Below are 17,333 nucleotides of genomic sequence, written 5' to 3'. Positions count from 1 at the left end.
CAGCACTTCAGCTTCTATTCTACACTTTGTGGGCTTGGTCAGTCTTACTGGTTCCCACTGAGCATGTCCAATTAATATTGCTCAAAGGGAAGATTTATATGCTTTCTGCTTCACAGTACTAGGAAGCGGAATCATCCTCCAGTTATACACAATGTCCATTCCCAGAAAACATTTAGGTAAAGGAGACACAGCTACCTTACATAAAGCCTGTTCAAACATTTTAACTCTTAAAATCCTATCTACCCTTACATTTTATGTTGTAGTCCCGGGAAACTTTTTCTCCACCCCTAGACCATTTTACCCTTTCTTGTGAAAAAGGATTTGAGTTTCCAGCAGGGAGTTGAGCCAAGGCACTTGCGCTCATTGGTCAATCCTTATCTTGATTAACTGCCTCAACATTGCCCCAGACAATTTTTGGTCAGCTTTCTCATTGTAATCTTTACCTTCTGATTTTTTTCTTAAATTTCACAAATCTGGGGCAAATACAGAAAACTGATTTGGGCTCTATAATGTTTGTAGACAGGCAGGGCTCCCTCTGGTCTACCCAATCTTTGATGGTGTTGTATTAAGACCTTTGTTTTAACCCCATCAATTTCTGTTTTATTTATCCCATTTTTAATAACTATTTAAACATGTTTACCCTGCTGGGATGAGTCCCATGACTCTCCCCTTTCTTTTTCCTTTTAGTTTCACCCTTATCAATGCTCTCTTTATTCTTTTTTTTTTTTTTTCTGACATTGAGTCTTGCTCTTGTCGCCCAGGCTGGAGTGCAATGACATGATCTTGGCTCACTGCAACCTCCACTGCCCGGGTTCAAGCGATTCTCCTGCCTCAGCCTCCTGAGTAGCTGGGATTACAGGCGCCCGTCACCACACCCGGCTAATTTTTGTACTTTTGTAGAGACGCGGTTTCGCCATGTCGGCCAGGCTGGTCTCTAACTCCTGACCTCGTGATCCACCTGCCTCAGCCTCCCAAAGTGCTGAGATTACAGGCGTGAGCCACTGTGCCCGGCCTATTCATCTTATTTCTTAATAAACATTTAAAAATTTACACCCTTCTGGGATGAGTCCTTTGACTCTCTCCTCTAACCTTCACCATGTTCTTGTTAATTAACCTAACTTTTAAAATTAATATCTGTAAGACCCATCAAGGAAAGCTGAGACAACAAGTTTGATAAGGCTTCTAGGACTCTTGTTCCATTTTTCAGGAGTGATGTCATTACATGTGGTACCCATGTAGAAGGGGTCCCCTTAATCACAGCATTTACCATAACCTGGGTAACAGGCATATTCAGTGGGTGAATATCCTGGTCCTCATAAAGCCAATCCCACATGGCTTGCACATGCTTCATCTGAATTACCCAACTTGGCATTTATAGGGGGAGTTGAACAGACCCCCTTTTCAGGGTAAAAAGATCTTACAGTGGCTTTTATCCAGTCCACCAGCCCAGTTCTTCTCTCAGGAATAACCTCCTATGTGTCTGGATCATATATATGAATCTGCAATTGTTCTATAGTGACCTGTGGGTCCTGCATCACCCAAACATGTTTTTCCACTGTGCAGCATTTCAAATCAAAGCCACTGCTTCCAAATTAGTTACTCTCACAATCCATTTTGGTAAAAGTTCCTCAGGGAGCTGCTGATACTGTTGTACGAAATGGAATGATTCTTTCATACTATACCCTATGGTTTCAACTGCTGCTTGCTTTTGCCCTTCTGCCACACTGACTACCCACAAGTATCAAAGGTACTTTCTGTTGTGCTGGCATACTTTTTCTCCCTTGTGGGTAGATTTGAGGCTAAGAACCTGAGCTCAGACAGACCCATATCTGAGGTTCGTCCAGGCTCAAGGCCCAACCGGGCACTCTCTTTTACTTTCATTTTAGCTTTTATAGATAACAATAACTAAAAGGAAAATAAAATCTTAAGTCCTCCAAATCACGATGCCAAAGGTAGACATAAAGCTTGGGAACAGATTCATGCAAAAATGGCCTTCCTTTTGTTCCTAAACAGAAAGCTGCAATGATAGAAGGCCACATCTCTCTCCAGGTGGCCTCCCTCACAAATTTCTCACAAGGAAATTCCTTGTGGGCCCCTAAATCTCTCAGAATAAATATCCCTTCAATAAATTAACCCTAAAACAATAAATTAACCCTAAAACCCTCAATGCCACACGAAGCACCTAAAAAAAAAAAAGTATCAAGTATCATAGGATAGAACATGGGCCTAGAACCCCTGTATGCTCACTGTTCAAGCTGGCCCTGCAGACTGGTCAGTTCTGCAGTTCGGACTATACCAAGTATCTGTTAAGACAAACTTTGCTGTGGGCCCCTGAAATAAAAACTGGATGAGGCTTCCTTCTCATTTTGTTTTATGTCCTTGAAAGCTTGACTTTCTCACCAAGTGGGGGTACTCTCTTAGTCTCCATTATCTGGAGGGCAGGAATTTTCAGGTTTGCATCAGGAAGCCAGTCTGCAAAGATTGGGAATCCAAGACATCTAATGTTTTAAGCAGTACACTTTTTGTTCCAAATGTGTCAATTTCTTAGGGAAGTTGTTTCTTAAAAGATCTCATCCCTATGGGGTTTTTGTCATCTTTTGCTCTCTTAAATCTATTTCTAAGAGTGAATTTTTAGGGATCATGGGGACTGCCTCCTTTCTGCCCTCTCCAGGAATGTAAAAATTTATTCTAAACCTAGAAAATTATGACCTGGGCTTTACACAGAGAGATTTTTGGATTTAGTTGCTATCAGAATAAAGTACACCACTGAAAATCCTAATTGTCAATGCCAAAAGAAAAATAAAAAAGGTTTTACAGATCTCTTACTCTAAATAATTGATGGGAAAACCAAATTTTAAAAAGGACACATAATAGTGTCATGGCTAGTCTTGAGAATTCGCTTGAGCAAAATCTAACATAAAAAAAAGTTTAAAATCTTTAAAAGCTCAAAATTGCTCTAGATTCCCTCTAGGAAAAACAATGGACACCACCCCATGCTGTAGTTCAGTAGCTAAGGTTCTTCCCTTTTCACCTTGGTGACCTGGGTTTGTTTTCCAGCCAAAGAATGAGTCCTTTCTGGTTTGATATTTGTATGACTTTTCAAATACCAGCTGTTTGTTATGGCAAAAATCTGGTGATAAGAGAGTTTAAAAGTTGTTTTTTTTTGTTTTTTTTTTTTTAAAAAGAGCTCAATAGTCAAAAGTAGACTTAACTAAAACTGATATCTAGGGTATATATGTACACACACACACACACACACACACACACACTAGTTTTAAGCCTCTGTTCTCTCTTTGTAAAAACTTTTCGTCAGCTAAATCATTTCTCCGTTTACTTCTGCCTGTCCCTCCTTTCTCTTGCCACCCTCAATGCCACATGAAGCACCTAAAAAAAAAAAAAACAGAAGAAAAAAAGGAATTTCTGACAGCCTGGGATCCACTGGGGAAACAGAAAAGGCACCAAAGACTTCTGTTTGAAAGAAATCTGTTTTTCTTCATGTCATCCCAGGAGTTGTAAGCAGACCAGTTCACTCATATCTAATAAAACTCTATTCTCTTTTGCATTGTGTTACCTGATTTTGTTTTACTTTTGGGGGTACCTAAAATTACTTTGCATCATGAGAAAATAACTTTGGTGTATATAATAGGTAGATAAGAAATACACTTTTAGAAATGGCTGATGGCAGAGGCTTACAGTGAGTAGTTATGACCACTTTGTTTAACTCATTTCCTTGTGCATGTATATGAGAAAAGTGAGCTTTGGGGCATGTAGAAGCTATGGAAACATCCCCACTCCTGACTGAGAGGTAAGTCTCCTGTGGGGGATGAGACGATCACAGAGTCGGCCGATTGGCATTGGGTCGCCCACCATCCTTGGGAGAACAGAATATCCTTGTAGCGAGGAGCACTGTAAAAGCTTTGAACTATCTTGTCCCATGGTGTTCCCCTCTCTTTGGCAACCACAGATGGAGTGTAAAAATGGTATCCTTGGCAGACATCTGTTCTGCCTTCCAGCTATGCTTGCTTCACACGTATTTAAATATCAGGCCATAAAAACTGCTTATTTTCCTTCTCACAGTCATTAAAGGGCTCCACCCTAAAGCCAATAATCTAATTAAGAACAAGTTAAGTTTAAAAAGCCAAAATACAACTTTCAGGCATGTAGCTGGCTATCTGAAAACTCTTTCATAAAATAAATTTACATCTTCAAGGAAATTTGTATTTGTAATGGTATCTCCCTATGTACGTTAGAAACTCTTCCCATTGCTTTAAATTCACAAGCATACCTTTGTTTAAAGTACTTTTCCTGGCCATCTTAACTAAAATTTACTTACACCGTTGTTTTTCCCTTGGCTTGAGCAAATGATGGTACAATATTTAGGCCTACTGTGTTAGCTCTGTGCTTTTAAAATGCTAATTGTCTATTTTGCTTCACCTAAGAGTTGTCTGTTTAGAAATGCAAATTTTGAGCTGTCTAGCTGACAATTGCCCAGGGCAATGAAACAGGTTATCAAGAGAATTGATAGTCTAAAGTGGGGGAGAGATATTTTGAAAACTGACAAATGAACAATCATATAAATCTATAAGATCTGCTTCTGTCTATGTCTGCATGTCTATGTGTTTACAGAAGTCATGTGTATGTGATGTTTCACTATCAAAATATATAAAAGAGCTCTAATTAATTGGCCTAAAGAAAAAAGTAAGTGCTTAAATAAAATTTTTCATCAGAAAAATAAACTTTAACTCAAATGCCTTTTAGTTCATGTAACTTTAGCAATATTTGGTAAATAAAACTAGTTTTTAAATTATTGATAAAATAAAAACATCTCCAGAATTTAATTTAGACTTTTGATCTAAACTAGTTAGGCAGGTTAAATACTGTGCTAAATGCTTAAAGACATAAAACTTTGCTTCTACTTGTCTATAAGCTTATGAACCTCCTAGGTTTTTCACCAAATATAAGAGTTACTAAGAGGTAACATTATAATTAATGTATTTAATTAAAACTACTAGATACATACAAAGTGTATTTTAAAAGTAGAATGTGTTTCAGTTAAAAATATGGTTTATAAGAAGGCAAGGGAATGTGGATTTTTTAAGGGAACATAATTTTTGTCTAGAAGTTCTAAGGATGAATTTGTTTATAAGATTTTATTAAAAGTAGTTTTTGCATTAATAATATCGTATGCAAAGGTAAAATTTGGTTTTCTCTTTTGAATAAGATTTTCATGTAATATTAAGGTATAATGGGCTGGGCGCAGTGGCTTACACCTGTAATCCCAGCACTTTGGAAGGCTGGCGAGGGCGGATCACCTGAGGTCGGGAGTTTGGGACCAGCCTGACCAACGTGAAGAAACCCCTTCTCTACTAAAAATACAAAATTAGCCGGACATGGTGGCACATGCCTGTAATCCCAGCTACTCGGGAAGCTGAGGCAGGAGAATAGTTTGAACCTGGGAGGTGGAGGTTGTGGTTAGTCGAGATGGCGCTATTGCACTCCAGCCTGGGCAACAAGAGCAAAACTCCGTCTCAAAAAATAAAAAACAAACAAAAAAGATACAGTAAAATATTTTTGTCTGCCTTTTGAATAAACTGCAAAAGAAAAAAAAAGAGAGGGAGAGGAGAGCTAGATTCAGTTGGCCTCATGCTGACTTTACTAGGTCTTATTGTTTGAGAAACTGAGTCTCCTCTCTATCAAAGAGTAAAGGTTTTTGCTTTTTAAAAATCTTTGAATTATCATTTTGGCTAAATGAATGACTTATTTTACAGTAACCTGACATCCGGATTTGTGACATCATGTGTTTTTTTTGTTTTGTTTTTTGAGATGGAGTCTTGCTCTGTCACCCAGGCTGGAGTGCAGTGGCGCAATCTCAGCTTACTACAACCTCCACCTCCCAGATTCAAGCAATTCTCCTGCCTCAGCTTCCCGAGTAGCTGGGATTACAGGCATGTGTCACCACGCCTGGCTAATTTTTTTGTATTTTTAGTAGAGGCGGGGTTTCACCATATTGGCCAGGCTGGTCTCGAACTCCTGACCTTGTGATCCACCTGCCTCAACCTCCCAAAGTGCTGGGATTACAGGCGTGAGCCACCACACCTGGCCCTGACAGCATGTGTTTTAAACCTTTGATATTTGACAAACTTTCCAAAATCAAGTTTCAAATTCAGTCATTAAACCTCATTATCTTTTTAGATATTAGGTCTCCTGCATTCCAAAAGAGACATATCTGGCTTATTTGATATGTTCAATCATAGAAGAACCATTGTCAAATATAAAGTAGTGTTTAATTTTCTTTGGGTTATGTTTATATAAATGTGTTATTAGTGTATGTTCCCAAAGTGTATGAGATTCCTATAATTCTGATATGTTTTAGTACATATAATCAATAATAATAATGATCATTATGTGAAATTGTTTAATGCCACAGAACTAACCAAATATCTTGGTCAGTTGTGTCTTCAACCATGGCTGTTCTAAGACTTTTGTCATCCACAATTATTTGTTTTACCTTGATTCTTCTCAAAAAGTGGTTTCTACAAAGCAACAATCTAAGATTTGCTTCTTGGCCTGGGGTAGTGACTCATGCCTATAATCCTAGCACTTTGGGAGGCCAAGGCAGGTGGATCACTTGAGGCCAGGAGTTAGTGACCAGCCTGGCAAACATGGCAAAACCCTGTCTCTACTGAAAATACAAAAATTAGGAACAGTGGTGTGCACCTGTAGTCCCAGACACTTGGGAGGCTGAGGCACCAGAATCATTTGAACTCAGGTGGCAGAAGTTGCCATGAGTCAAGATCGTGCCACTGCACTCCAGCCTGGGTGACACAGTAAGACTCTGTTTTAGAAAAAAAAAAAAAAAAAAGGTCATAAAACTTGCTTCTATAAGGGAATTCATGGAAAGGACTCTGATGGGTGCTCTTAAATGGAGGTTTCAGATAACCTTGGAAACTGTGTCATTGTACTAAAGAATAAAAAACTTCCAGGATTCTCATTAAAAAGAGCTAATGTGTTCCTGAGGATTGCTGACTCAGTATCAAGCAAGACAGGGGTTAACTGCATGGACTGAACTAATGGAAGGCTGAAATAATTTTTCAATGATTTTTTTGTTTGAAACATGCTGATTCTTTTTTTTTTATCAGAATCAAGAATACTTTTTTTCTTTTGAGCTATTTACAGCTTTTAACAATTGAGTAAAGTACAGTCTTATAAGCAAAATTTGAAGCATATTTCTTTCTCTCTCCCTGATTTCTAAAAAAATTTAGAAGCTATCTGTGAATATTCTTAATTTGTGGCAATGCAGTTATTTGCATAAATTCAATGAGAATCTGTTTTCTCTTGTAACAGGACACAAACCACTCACCTCCTTGTTCACCCTTCCCCGCCTTTCCCCTCCTTCCTCTGCTGCTTGCTCTTTTTCCTTTAAATATTGAAGTGCTCAAGACTCTCTTTGGAAAAAGCACAGGCCACAGATCCTACTGTGACTTTTGTCTTTTTTTTCCCCTTGTGTGTCCTCAGCATTTGCAAAATAAAGTTCTAAATTGATTGAGGTTTTTCTCAGACACTTTTTGGTTTACAATAACCAAAGGATTTAATATTTCACATTTTGGTTATTAGTTTGCACCTCCTTATGTATCCATTGGCCCAACTCTCTAGGAGTTGAATTCATCTCTAAATTCCACTGGTAACTTTTACATTTAGTAACTGAATGCAGTGCAGCAGCTCTATGCCATGGGTAACCACATGGGCAACCGGGAATCAAAGGTTCCTCATTCCTCACCTGTCTATCCTTTTCCTTTTTATGCATTAACTTTTATCCACATCATTTATTTCCTTCATTTTGAAACATTTAACCTCTAAATTAGACAAAATTAGTTCTCCTTTACCAAAACCGTATCTTCACGTCTTTTTAAAATAAACTTCCTGACCAAAACCACATTTTTTATACACTCTGTATATAGAATTATTTTTCTTATATCTAGTAGTTTTATTTTTTTATTTTTATTTATATTTTTAAAACAGAGTCTCACTCTGTCACCTAGACTGGAGTGCAGTGGTGCAACCATGGCTCACTGCAACCTCAATCTCCCAGACTTAAGCAATCCTTCCACCTCAGCCTCTTGAGTAGCTGGAACTACAGGCATGAGTCACCATACCCAGCTAATAGTAGTTTTTAATTACATATATTAACGCTATTCTAACTCTTAGTAACTAATTTCAGTGAAAAACCTAGGATTACTTAATTTAACATAATATGACTTTAAGATTTTAAATTATTGAAGAGAATTTTGAAATTGAAACCACTTTTATGAAATTTTAAAAGGCCACAAGATTAAAATTATGGTAGGGGGCTGAATTTTGTTAAGATATTTATCTTTCTCTCAGATCTCTTCCTCCTCCATGCATGAGTGCTTGCACATAGTCATTTCAATAGACACTAATAATTTATTACCTCCTTGTCTTACCCCAGGCAGGCTGCCCACAAGATTAACAAAGTTTTTTCTTCAAAGACTAATGATCCTTAGATTATGCAGATCCTCCCTATGGCTTCCAGAAGTTGGACTGACCAGAGAGAAGGCTGAGCAGCTTTGACCACCAGGGATTTCACCTCATGCAAACTTTTCTACTAAGCTATAGTCATGGTTAAATAATAACCCACCATTGTTTCCCCACTTGCTTTTCCATAGTAACCATCAGTCACAAACACTATTGTGAAACCTAAGACTGGTCTTTGAGATATTTTTCAGACTTTGTCTCTAACAGCCTGGACCAACTGATGCCAACTGTACCTGTGGCCCATGAGGGTAACTAAGGAACTGACTTGACTTGTATTGTGACTTCTCCATGGCCCAATAACTGATTTAGCACATGAAGACAGCTCTGACACCCCTATAGTTTCCTCCCAGACCAATTAGCAACACCCATCCCTTAACCCCCTTCCCACCAAATTATCCTTAAAACCCTAGCCTCTGAATTCTCAGGGAGGCAGCTCTGAGAAATCTCCCATTCTCCTTCCTCAGTTCCCTTGTGATAATTAAAGTCTTTCTTTACTACCACCCTGCTGTCTCAGTGTTTGGCTCTATCTGGGCAGTGGACAAGAACCTGGTTAAATGGTAACAAAACTAGTTTTATTTATCAATGATTACTAAAGTCGTGTGAACTAAAAGTCATTTAAGTCTAGTGGCCAACGCCATTTGGCCCCTTGGAGGTTCATTGAAAAATCACTGACATGAGGTAGATGAATGGGAGAAAAGGCATATACATTTATTTGACATGTATACACAGGATCCTTCAGAATGAAGGCCCAACTCCCCAGTGAGTTTTACAAGCTTATATACCATCCCAGCAAAAACAAGTTATGGAAGGGGAGAGAAAAGAAATGCTGTTGAGAGGATTACTAGGGAGAATGATTTACTTGTAAATAGTTCTTTTTGACAGTGAAAAGATCTGTTCAGGTGTGGTTGCATTCTTGGTCTTACAGGGAGGGAAGAAAAAAAATTTTTTTTTTACCATCATGCTTTACGTCAATGTAAAGTAAAAACAATTTTTTTCTCTGCTGGGTCTGGACTTTAGGCAGATAAAGGAACTTCAGCTTCTTTAAGAGAGACTGTGGGTGGTGGAGAGGTCAGAGAGGCCTTGATCAAGGCTTCTTCAGTTCAGCATGGCAATGCACCATATTTTGGGTATTTGTTTCTGAGCCCCAACATGAGCTAGCTTTTATTTTTCTGACAACGTATTTTATTTAAGCACTTACTTTTCTATAAGCCAATTGATTAAAGCACTTTCATATATTTTGGTAGTGTAATATCTCATACAAGTGATATATACATATAGACATAAAGACACACAGAGGCAGATCTTACAGATTTGTAAGATTCTTCACTCATCAATTTTCAAATAGTTTCTTTCCCACTTTTAGACTATCAATCATTCCTAAAGACATGACTCAGGTGAAACAAGGTAGAAAATTTACATATCAAAGACCCAGAACTTAGACTTAAACACCATTATCTGACGACAAGATTTTGAGGGAAAGTGTCTTTTCAACTTAGCTTGTTTCTTTTTTTTTTTTTTTTTTTTGAGACAGAGTCTCGCTCTGTCGCCCGGGCTGGAGTGCAGTGGCGCAATCTCGGCTCACTGCAAGCTCCGCCTCCCGGGTTCACGCCATTCCCCTGCCTCAGCCTCCGAGTAGCTGGGACTACAGGCGCCCGCCACCGCGCCCGGCTAATTTTTTGTATTTTTTTTTTTAGTAGAGACGGGGTTTCACCGTGGTCTCGATCTCCTGACCTCGTGATCCGCTCGCCTCGGCCTCCCAAAGTGCTGGGATTACAAGCGTGAGCCACCGCGCCCGGCCAACTTAGCTTGTTTCTTAACTAGATTACTGACTTGAGGTTGGAGCCCTTTAATGAATAGGGAAAAGAAAGCATGCAGTTTTTAGGGCCTAAACCTTGCTTTTCTCAAATGCCCAAAGAAATGAGTAGGCCCCTGTAGTAATAACCAGTTACTGTAAGGAACTATCTCTTAGCTACCTCTAATGCTGTAACTCTCACCCGTGACTCACCAGTCATTACACGTGGCAAGATCAAGTCCTCAAACTTACAAAGTAATTTCTTGTATCCTCAAAATCCAAAGAGATCAAGTAATGCAATACAAAAGAGGACAGGGTTTTATACCTGAGAGGAATCTGTCTGCTTACAATTCTTGGGGTTCCATAAGAAAAAACAGAGGTTCAACCCCAAAAAGAAGTACCTTTTTGGGTTTTTCCTTTTCTGTTTTCCTTAAGTGATCCCAGATTGTCAGAAATCCTCTTAAGATCTACTCATGTGGCATCAAGGATGGCAAGAAGGAGGGACAGACCAAAGTAAATGGACAAACACTGAGAAATCAGTCAACTGAGTTGTTTTACAAAGCGAGAGCAGAAGCCTTAAAACAATACATATGCATACACACATTGCCCAAATATCAGGTTTAACCAATTTGACTACAGAGTCTTTGACTTTTGACTATAGAGGTCTTTTAAAAAATATATCTCTCCTAATGGTAATTCCTCCTCAAGCTGTTTTATTTTGCTTCCGCTGCTGAGAGAGGAGGAAGGAAGAAACTGGTCAGGCAGACAGTTAGGGTGGCTCCTTGGTAAAACCCCTTCAAAGAACAGCCTGAAAATCATGCATGCCCCACATCCTTGAATGGAAATGTCTACTCTGTGAAACAAGATGAACAAATTCCACTCGTTTTTTTGCTCTGACTTTTCACCTACTTTACGTATGCCTACCTGTCTGTGATTGGCCACAGGCCAGGTCTTCATTTACATACAGTGAATCATCACTTCAGCCCCTGATTGGTCCTGGGCCAAGCCTTCACCTCTACCTCCAACTGGTTCTCTAAGACAGCCTACAGATCAGTCAGCACATTCCTCCCCTTCCAGTCCATAAAAACCTGGGACTCAGTCTCATAGCTGGCAACCCTCTCAGGTCCCGCTCTCCACTGTGGAGAGCTTTCTTCTTTGGCTTTTTAAACTTTCGCTCCAACCTCACCACTGGTGTCCACGCTCCTTAATTTTATTGGTCATGAGACAAGGAACTCCGGGTAATACCTCAGATGAAAAGACTGCAACACTGCTAGGTGGGCTCCCATCACCAAACAGGCAGCCTGTAGAAGCAGACATCTTACTGCAGTGGCTACTCACCACCCCTCCTTACAGCAGTATGATAGATGGTTATCAGTTAACAATGGCTCTAAACCCACCAGCGTTTTCAGGGCATCCTCATTCTCATGCAGTGGTCCACAAATGTCTAAAAGGTGATCCACACCACTCCACATGGAGTGGATGGCCATGCTGGGATTTCCCCCATGGATACTACATACCCTTTTCCCATTTATTGATCTCTCAGCCTCTGGCCTGGTTCACCACATGTTCCATGGTGGGCAGGTCTGTATAAACCTGCCCCCAATAGTATAAGGACACTGAGAGGCTGAAGAAAAAGGCTAACATATCAATTTTCTCAGAAAGAAACATTTAATAGGAACTTAGGAAAAGAAGTCATGTCTGTGCCTCAGGCAGCAGCAAGACAAGATGGTGGGCCCCTGAACCATTACCCCCCATACCGCTAGGTTATATATCATACACAAAGGGTATATGTGATTCAAAAGGGATGTGTAGGACAATTGCTTAAGGGCAGGACTTATGGTAAGTACAATAATATCAAGATTCTTTTGATCTAATGGCAGGATTTATGGTAAATACATGCTGTTACACAAGGAGTAGTAGACAAAATAGAAATCATGGCAGCATGCCAGGGAGTGGGTTTAATTAGAAGTCAACAAGGCAGATAAAGCATCCAAGATGAAGCTGCTTTTCCCTCCACACTCAATTTTTTTAATGCAAAAGAAAAAGAAGAAAATGTTTAGCAAACTAGGACTAGAAGGGAATTATCTCAACTAGATGAATTTGATAAAGAGAGAGCATCTACAACAAAATCCTACAGCTAACATTAGACTCAATGACAAAAGACCGAATGCTTTCCCTCTATGATCCTGAACAAGGAAGGGATGTTCTCTTTACTATCTTTCATCTTTTTTCTTTTTGAGATGGGGTGTCACTCTATTGCCCAGGCTGGAGTGCAGTGGTGAAAACACCACACACTGTAGCCTTGACCGTTGTGGGAATCAGGAGACTGGAGAGACTGATAGGTGGAACAGGAGGATTTTTTTTTTTTTTTTTTTTTTAGTGCACTCAGACCCAGTGGATTTACATCCAAAATTGGGGCCCAGAACAAAGACAGCACTTGACTTTTACACACACTTCTAAAAGAGGGTGGGCTAGCTTGAAACAAGCTTACAGTGGCATGAAGCATAGTGGCATGAAAGCAAGGATACAGAGGCAGAACAAAGGCAGTTAGTAAAATTGTGACAGGTGCATAACTCAGGATTACATGTGACTCTTGCTATGCAGCCCAGATAGCTATTATCTAGACTTGCTCTAGTGCCTTGCACGGGCTTATCTCATAACTCTCACTATGGTGCCTAGATGGCTGCAGCCCAGGCCTGCTGAGGCATGTCTTATAACCTTCAATGTGCTGCTCAGATAAAAACAGAACACTTGAAGTTATTAGTTACAGAAAACAGGAATCAATAACATTATAAAATTTGCAGAGCAAGATACAATCACATGAAGGGCGGTAGGATTCAAGGGGGAAGTTTCCTTATACTAAATGAGAGAGGAAAATGTATTTTCCTTATCCTTATGTTGAGAGAGTGCTGAGAGAGTCTCCAGATCACATTCTTTGGAGCTCTGGCTTCTTAGATAATGTTATTGAGACTTCACCTGGGTCCAGGCTTTGCCTGTTACTGCCTTTAGGATGAGTCAGCCTAATATAGAAAGCTTGTTTTTCTCTTTTTAATCTTATTTTTCTTTCTTTAATTTCCTGCCTCATGACCTCCTGGGCTCAAGCAATCCTTCCGTCTCAGCCTCCCAAGTAGCTGGGACCACAGGGGTGCATCAAAACACCTGGCTAGTTTTTTTAATTTTTATTTTTTGTAGAGATGGGGTCTTGCCTCAACATAGTACTGGAAATTCTAACTACTGTGACAAATCAAGAAAAATAAATAAGGCATAAAGTTTGAAGTGCAGAAAATAAAACTATTTCCAGATGACATAATTATCTACATAGAAAATCTCTAGGAATCTTTAAAAATTTCCTAGAAGTAATAAATGAATTTAGCAAAGTCACACACAAAAATCAATCACATTTCTATCTACTGACAATGGACAAAATAAAATACACAAAACTGTTATCATAATAGGTATATTGGCCAGGCGCGGTAGCTCACACTTGTAATCCTAGCACTTTGGGAGGCTGGGGCGGGCGGATCACGACGTCAGGAGATCAAGACCATCCTGGCTAACATGGTGAAACCCCGTCTCTACTAAAAATACAAAAAATTAGCCGGGCGTGGTGGCAGGCGCCTGTAGTCCCAGCTACTCAGAGAGGCTGAGGCAGGAGAATGGCGTGAACCCGGGAGGCGGAGCTTGCAGTGAGCCGAGATCGCACCACTGCACACCAGCCTGGGTGACAGAGCGAGATTCCGTCTCAAAAAAAAAAAAAAACATAATAGGTATATTGCAAGATGCACACAGCAAGTCAATACACAAAGACACCAGGTGGCTTCTGAGAAAGAGGTTTAATCCTAGGGCTGCCAAATGAGAAGATGAGAGGAAATCTCAAATCCGTCTCCCTGGGGCATATGGGGATAGGGTTCCTAAGGGTTTTAGAGTGGGACAAAATGTGGAGATTGAAGAGTGCAGGGTGAGGTCATGGGACAGAGAGATGAAGAAACTGTGTTTTCATGCTGATTAGTTTCCTCTGTGAGGGTCTTCAAACTGGTTGGCACCAGCTGTTTTGCTGGAGTTTAGAATGTGAAAAACATCTTAAGCAACCCTTAAAAGCTTTATGATTCTAGGGTCAGAAATCCTATCTATAGGAACAATGGGGATGCAAATGGTCAGTGTCTAGCGACTTTCAGTTACAAGGAAGTGGGTCAAAGTGCAGAGTGATTAATGCTTAATTATAACTATATTTCTATCCAGAATTCTTGGTAATCCCGGCCAGGCGCAGTGGCTCACGCCTGTAATCCCAACACTTTTGGAGGCCGAGGTGGGTGGATCATGAGGTCAGAAGTTTGAGACCAGCCTGGGCAACATGGTGAAACCCCATCTCTACTAAAAATACAAAAATTAGCCGGGCATGGTGATGCACGCCTGTAATCCCAGCTACTCAGGAGGCTGAGGCAGGAGAATAGCTTGAACCCAGGAGGCAGAGGTTGCAGTGATCCGAGATAGCACCACTGCACTCCAGCCTGGGTGACAGTACAAGACTCCATCTCAAAAAAAAAGAATTCTTGGTAATCCTGTGAGGATGGCTTCAAAGCCATTTACAATCGCTCCAAACAAAATAAAATACTTAAGTATAAGCTTAACAAAATATTTTAACTATGCTGAAAAGTACAAAATGGTAATGAAAGGAATTAAAGAAAACCAAAATTAAATGGAAGGACATGCTGTGCTCATAGATTGGAAGACAATGTATTAAAGATTTCAATTCTCCCTAAGTTAATCTATAGTTTTAATGCAATGCCTATCAAAATGTGAGCAAGATTTTTTGCAGACATAAACGACCTTTATTCTAAAATTTGTATGGAAAGCCATATGCACTAAAATAGCTAAAACAATCTTGACAGTGAAGAATAAAGTGGGAAAAATTACTCTGTTTGATTTTAAGGTTTATTTCATTGCTATGGTAGTCAACCCGGTGTAGTACTGGCAAAGGAACAGACACATAGATCAATGGAATGGAAGAGAGATCCACAGAATAGAAACACATCCACACCCATATACTCAACTGGTTTTTGACAAAGCTTCAAATGCAACTGAGTAGAAGAACAATGGTCTTTTCACCAATTGGTGCTGGAGCAACCTATCATGAGAAAAAAAAAATGGACCTCAATCTAACCTTCACATCTTATACAAGAATTAATTTGCAAATAATCAAAGACTTAAATGTAAAATGTAAAACTGTAATAATTTTAGCAAAAATAGGTAAAAATCTTTAGCATCTAGGGCTAGTGATATAATTCTTAGCCCTAACATGGAAAACACATGTCAAAAATGCAAAAATTGATAAATTTGACCTTATCAAAATTTAAAACTTTGCTCTGTGAAAGCTCATGTGAAGAGAATTAAAAGACAAGTTATAGATAGGGGAAATATTTTAAAATCACATATCTGACAAAGGACTAATATCTAAAATATATAAAGAACTCTCAAGACTCAACAATGAGTCAAACAATCCAATTGATGCAGAATTTTTGTTCCTTAGTTCAGCTAAAACTGTGTTCTTGTCATATGACAGGAAAGATTAAGCACATGGACACATTGAAAGGTGAGGGGAGCAGAATGTATTGGGCAAAAAGGAAAAAAGAAAAAAAAATACTCAGCAAAGTGAGAGGAAGTCTTGTCAATAGGCTCCCACCTCAGACTGGATACCAGGCCACCTCACAGACTGGATACCAGGCCACCACACATGAGCTGAAGAGGCCAGGTTCCTCCCCACTGCACAGGGTGCAAACTTCCTATGGCTCCACCCCATCTTCCCAGTGCACAGGCGAGTACACAGACCATTGCAGGCATGCCCAAACAAAACGCTAGGCAGGTTCTCTCATCTGCACAAAAGCATCTGGTGTAAACACTTGTGGGGCAGGTGGGAGGGTCTCCTGGGACCTCCCTTATCTGTCTCCTGCATCTATGACAATTAGAAATGCGCAAAACATATGAAGAGACATTTCACCAGAGGTGATATACAGATGAAAATATCTTCAACGTCATTAGCCAGCAGAGGAATGCAAATAGATATCACTATACATCTATCTGTATGGCTAAAATTTCAAATGACAACATCAAATTTTGGCAAAGACGTGCAGAAACTGCATTACTTATACATTGCTGGTGGAATGTAAAATGATGTAGCCACTCTGAAAAAATGTTTGGAATTTTCTTACAAAACTAAACATGTAATTACCATATAACCCAGCAAATGTACTCTTAGTTATTTATCCCAGAGAAATAAAAACGTACGTTCACATTAAAAACTTGTACATGAATGTTATTTCATAACAACTTTTTGAGACAGAGTCAGGCTGGAATGCAGTGGTGTGATCTCAGCTCACTGCAACCTCCACCTCCTGGGTTCAAGCAATTCTTGTGCCTCAGCCTCCCAAGTAGCTGGGACTACAGACATGTGCCACCACACACAGCTAATTTTTGTATTTTCAGTAGAGATGGGTTTCACCATGTTGGCCAGGCTGGTCTCGAACTCCTGGACTCAAGTGATCCACTGGTCTTGGCCTCCCAAAGGATTACAGGTGTGAGCCACTGCACCCAGCCTGCAATTTTAAAATAATAGCTGAAAACTGGAACTAACTAGCCCAGATACCTTCAACAGCTGCTGCTCATTCTCTGTTAGTCTCTGGTCTCTGTAGATAGATAAAACTCGTTTTTTAAAAAAGCATTTCTCAATTCATTGCACATGACCTGTGCACTGGATTACAACCATCTGTCCATCAAACTGTTTGTTGCCTCACCAAACGAAAATGAAGCTAGATCCACTTGTGAAAAAGGTACCAAGCAGGAGTAATTTTGGCAGAGAAGAGTGTTTTGTTGGACCAGTTCTTAGAGACAGACTGCAATTTTTCAACCACATAGAAATGATCCAGTCCTCCTCTAGTGTTCTGTTGACACCAAGCAATCGATGAAGGTCTCTTTTATTTAAAGTCATGATCCT

At 39.7% G+C, this 17,333-nt stretch overlaps 1 long non-coding RNA gene across 6 annotated transcripts in view; it reads right to left on the bottom strand.

Moving 5' to 3' along the window:
- LOC129464232 (uncharacterized) overlaps positions 1–17,333 on the bottom strand; it is a 149,779-nt gene that overhangs the window by 120,608 nt on the left and 11,838 nt on the right. The window lies entirely within an intron of this gene.

The sequence above is a fragment of the Symphalangus syndactylus genome, chromosome 15, assembly GCF_028878055.3.
Source record: "Symphalangus syndactylus isolate Jambi chromosome 15, NHGRI_mSymSyn1-v2.1_pri, whole genome shotgun sequence".
Lineage (NCBI taxonomy): Eukaryota > Metazoa > Chordata > Mammalia > Primates > Hylobatidae > Symphalangus > Symphalangus syndactylus.
The sequence above is the reverse complement of the archived record's forward strand: the minus strand, read 5'-3'. Positions and strand labels throughout refer to the sequence as shown.